Below are 5,581 nucleotides of genomic sequence, written 5' to 3'. Positions count from 1 at the left end.
TTTCTCTTTGGTCTCCTAGGTGCTGGACACTCTCAAAGTCTCTCAGGGTTGTTCAGTTCCCCCTCTGAGTTAAGTCTCTATAGGGACTGCTAACTCCTTGAGCCCTGTTGCCTCCTATGAATGGTCACTGTGGGGCATTCATAGAGTCTCTATAGGGACTGCTAACTCCTTGAGCCCTGTTGCCTCCTATGAATGGTCACTGTGGGGCATTCATAGAGTCTCTATAGGGACTGCTAACTCCTTGAGCCCTGTTGCCTACTATGAATGGTCTCTGTGGGGCATCTCATCCTGTCTGTTAACAAGCCAGCTGTGCATGGTATATGTGTGGCTGAAGAGGCTAAGCCCACCAGTATTGACAAGTGCTTAGCTTTTCACACAGCCCAGTATTCTAACCAGACCAGAGATTATCCAGGTCAGATTCTAGCATGGTCCAACTCTTCTCCCTTCTCCAGGTGTCACCCAGCTCCCAAATTAATTTGGTAATGACCCAGCTGGTATACAGGAGTCCCAGTGGTTGAGCACCACCTCTGTGTGCCACAGTGCCCTCCCTGTTTTGGTAAGGGAGGGAACTGCTGATCTGGCTCTCTTCCAAGGAACTCACAGCAGGTGCCAGGCTGGAGGGCACTGCAACCTTTGTCCCAGTACCAAACCCAAGGACTTTACCATCCCAACACAATGTCCTTACCATCTGTTTGTCAATGTCCTCTCCAGTTTTGGCCTCTAAACTTTATATAAGCTGGAATTCCATTGGCTGTTCACTCTGTTCCTCAGAAGATCAGCTAGATGTTCCAGCTGGATGTAGGGGAAAGTAGGCCTATACTTTTTTTTTGTACTTACACAATAAGATTATTCCTTGTGTTTAATGTATTATTTATTTTAAAATTTTTATAGCTTTAATGCCTACCAAATAATTTGTGCATTTTTTCTATTTATGTAAGGGATAGTCTATGAAATTTGTAGAATGGGTAGTTATTGATATGTTTTAAAAATAGTTTATTTTATTGTATTTTCCTATTCATATTTATTCCCCTTATATTCTCTTCCATCTCCAACCACCCCCTTTTTTATTTATAGAAAACATAGGTCCTGGCTGGCGTAGCTTAGTGGATTGAGCGCGGGCTGTGAACCAAAGTGTTGCAGGTTCGATTCCCAGTCAGGGTACATGCCTGGGTTGCAGGCCGTGACCCCCAGCAACCGCACACTGATGTTTCTCTCTCTCTCCCCTCTCTAAAAATAAATAAATAAAATCTTAAAAAAAAAAGAAAACATAGGCTTTCAGAGGTCAAGCCAGTTTCTAAAGATCACCAGCTAGTATGTGGCTGAGGAAGAACCAAACACAGTTGTTAAGATTCCCCAATAAAAAGACTTATTTTCCCCACACTATGCTTTCCTAGAGATTCTAGATAATTCAAAACAAATTCTGGAAAGATATTCAGTTAATGTACACTGAGGGTAGGGTAATCATTCACCACACCACTGGATTTTATATTTCAATAAAGCAGCCATCTGACTGAAAAGTCATTAATGGCACCATCTCCACAAAAGCAGTGAAAATTCTCCTCTTTATATAGAGGAACACTACGTGCATTAGATATCCTGTGCCTTTATTAAATGACATAAACACCATTGAAATAGTCCCAGAACTAACTTTTCTCTGAGTCTGAGCCTTGGCTGACTCTGCACAAACCCACTGGAGTAAGATCTGAGCTTGTGCATATGGACCTAGAGTCCTCTGTATCCTGATGTGTATGTTGGTCAACAGGGGCCCTACAAGATTCTGAGCAAAGGTGGGGAGCAAGAACATATATGCCCCACAGTCTTAATGTAATTCAGCAATCACCTGCTGAGACATTTACCTAAATTATTGTCTTTGGAAAGACTGGGTCCACAAATTTAGGCATAACACAACTGTCATATCTTGTCTTTTAGGATTGACAGAGACCAAAATTTAGCTCCTCATTCTAAACTTGCACTGTCCCTAATTTGGATTTTGTCATTTGCGTTCTCAAATATGCTCCTGCAGCACCCTGATTTAAGGACACATTCCAGCACCTAACAGCCTTGGCTTTCATTCCTGGGGAGGTGCTAGGGTTTCACATGTCATATATAATTCACACCAGAGTAGTATATTTTCATTATTTAAAACAGCTTAAAATACATTTATGAAACCCATTTGTTACTTGAAATTTGGGCTTAAGAATATTTTGATAATCCACCTAGATAGTGACTTAAATATCTAAGTATCTCTGAATTGGCAAGCCAGGGATCAAGGCAGAGAAGAAGAATATCAGAAAACAGACAGAGCTTCCTCTATTTGGAGGTCTTCCTTTGAACAGCTGCTCAGTGTCATATTTTTAATTAAATAAGTACCTCTCACATACTCTGTTGTGAGAAATATGAATTGCTGTATTCCAAACATACAGGATGCTCTAAAATGTGGTAATAAAATAAGAATTTGCTAATTTCCCATTGTTTAATATGTATGTGGAGTGAGGAGGAGATATTTTTACAGTTTTTTTCTACAAAGAACAGGCTTTGTAGAAAATTTGCAGTGGAGTGTGTGGAAGGCAAGGATGAGGAGGAAAATGGGAAAATATAAGCAGGGGCTCCTTTAAACCTTATTCCGAAGTTTTTATATAACTTTGAAAAATTGAAGCTACATGAGAAATAAGAAAACCTGTGTATTTGTGTAAATATCTTCTTATTAATTAGAACAAAATATCACTCAATCTAATAACTAATATGTGTCATGATAATAACCACTAAATTTTAGTTAGGAACATGATTTGATAAGTATTTTCTCTCATTCATGGGATAAATATTACAACCTTGTGTACAAGTAGATCACCTTTAGTTATATACTGTATACACACACATATATATATATGTATATATATAATCACCTTCATAAAAAAGCAATATTAATTTGCTTTCTCAATTTAAAAAATTAAAACCCTTAAGTATAGTATTTAAAGTTAACTATTCTAAGAGAAGATGGTAAAGAGTTAGGTAGGAGTGGAGCCCAGTTCTCCCTGTGCTAGCTGGAACACCTAGCCAATCTTCTGAGGAACAGAGTAAACAGTAGATGGAATCCCAGATTACATAAAGTTCAGAGGCCAAAATTTGTAGAGGACATTGATAAACAGATGGTGAGGAGATTGTGTTGTGATACTAAGGTCCCTGGGATCTGCACAGGGACCTAGGTTGCTGTGGCCCCCAGCCTGGTGCTTGATGCAGGATACTTGCAAGAGAGTTAGATCACCAGCTCCCTCCCCTACCAGAGTAGGGACGGCAGCCCAGCACCAGGAGAGACCTGGCTGCTTGAAGTTTCTGGGGGTATTAGAGACTAAATGAGGAAACACAGAGGTAATCTACATCCACTGGTACTGTGGACATCAGCTAGGTCATTACTAGAGAAATTGGGGAGCCAAGCAACACCTGGAGAAGGGAGGAGTGTTGGGCCATGTTGGACATTGACCCACTTAGTCTCTGGTCTGGTTAGAAAGTTGGCTGTGTGTAAAGCCACTTGTTAAGAACTCTGGGCTTAAACTGGAGGCTTTATATCAAACAAAATATAAAAAAGCTGCTTGTGTGACAGCTGAATGGAACTGCTCACCAGCACTAAACTTGTGCAGCTCACCAGCCATCTGATTCGTACAGCTTGCCCCAAGGTGTACACTTGCCTACGTTTGACTTGGGTTGCTTAGCCCAGCAGCTGAGCTACACAGCTTGCCCTGGGTCTGATTCTGGCTGCTCACAGCACCAGTTGCCCTGAGGATGATTTGAGCTGCAGACCTACACTGGACTCTGGCTTAGCCCAGGAGCTGATTTGCACTGCTCCCAAAGAGGCTGAATAGTGCCACTTCCTTGGTAGGCTCCAGAATGGTGGGCTTGCAAAGACCAATGAGGAGGCACACCACATGGACCTCACAGAACTGGTGGATTAAAGCTGCAGGCCCGTTGCATGGACACTAGGGGTTCAGCAACTCATGGAAGACCTAGGCCGGAGGCTCAGTAAGTGTGAATATTGTGACCCAAACCTGGCCCCCATACTCACAAAACCATACTAAGGGAGAAAAGTGAAGTCCAGCCCCCTCTTCCTGTGGCATCCAGAAAGACCAGAAGAACTCACTAAGTGGGTTTAAAGTCAGCAAGAGGCTTATTTTTTGCTTTCCTCTCTCTTTTTTTTTCTTCCACCAAATGAGACAATAAGACCTGGAGTTGTGAAAGGTCCAGACCGAGGGAGCACAAGGCTAACACCAACAAATGAGAAATCGAGACAAATTTCAATTTGCTATCCCATAGAACTGACATTTTATTGTTTATTTGTATTTTTATGTTTCATTTTTTACTTCTTTTATTTTATTAGTATTTTTTTAATTTCTCTTCTTTCTGTTTAGTTTTCATCATTTTATTTCTTTGTTTAATTGCATTGTTTGACTGTTTTTCCTTATTCTGTCTATGATATTGTACTTTAATTTTCCTTCTTTCACTTCACTTGTGATACAATAACACACTGCTCTTCACCATGTACTTTCTATTCTTGTTATCCAAATCATATATTTCTTATCATATTATTGTTGTTCCAGCACTATTATAAATCATTATTATTCCATATAATTGTAAATACTACACAGCAGCCATCCCTGATCTTAGCCCAATTCACTTTATTCCTGGGCTTTATTGTTGCAGTAAACTCTATTCTCTCACTATGCCTACATTCTATCCTTTGTTCTCACTATATCTCATCATCTAACCTTGCACAAGCACTCTGTTTTCTGGATTAAGCTCATAATCCACCTCCCCACTCCCCTGTAATAAGATTATTATCTCTTTCTCACCTTTTATAAAAAGTGGCTAGTTGAGTGAAATATCACAGTTAATGCCTTACTTATCCAAAGGATCACCTATCTCTTCTCCACTTGTACTTTAAATCCCATAGAATAATCTCCTGCTGTCTTAATTCATTTTGCCATCCCCCTGTTACTGATCACAAACAAGATTAGGTGGGAGCTATGAACATTAGTATACCCACTAGAGGAGAGAACCTACCAACAAAGGAACCACCAAAAGCTAAAAATCCAACTACAACAAGAGAGCCTACACAAACAGAAGAAAGGGCAAACCTAGAGCATCCAAGTAAGAAAATCAAAGGGACCACTTCAATGAATCCCAGAGAATTCCTACCATAGAAGTTCACCCTACAAAGACAGCTAGCAAAGTGAAACATAAGGAAGTGCAGAAACAAACAAAAAGAAAAACCTAAAATGGGGAGACAAAAAAGAATCTGTAATCAAAATAAATGGAAGAATCTCCACTAAAAGAGCTAAATGAAATGGAAGTAAGCAAACTATCAGATATAGAATTAAAAATAATGGTTATAAGGGTGGTCAAGGAACTCACAGACAACTACAAGGATCTGAGTCAGAACTACAACAATATGAAAAAGAAAATAGAAACTATAAACAAAAACCAGGCAGAAATGAATAATAAAATATCAGAAACAAAAAAACAAACTAAAAGGAATTACAGGCTGGCTGGATTTAGAAGATGAAGAAATTAGTGAGCTGGAAGACAAGAT

This window comes from Phyllostomus discolor, chromosome 1, assembly GCF_004126475.2.
Source record: "Phyllostomus discolor isolate MPI-MPIP mPhyDis1 chromosome 1, mPhyDis1.pri.v3, whole genome shotgun sequence".
In the NCBI taxonomy this organism is placed as follows: Eukaryota; Metazoa; Chordata; class Mammalia; order Chiroptera; family Phyllostomidae; genus Phyllostomus; species Phyllostomus discolor.
The sequence above is the reverse complement of the archived record's forward strand: the minus strand, read 5'-3'. Positions refer to the sequence as shown.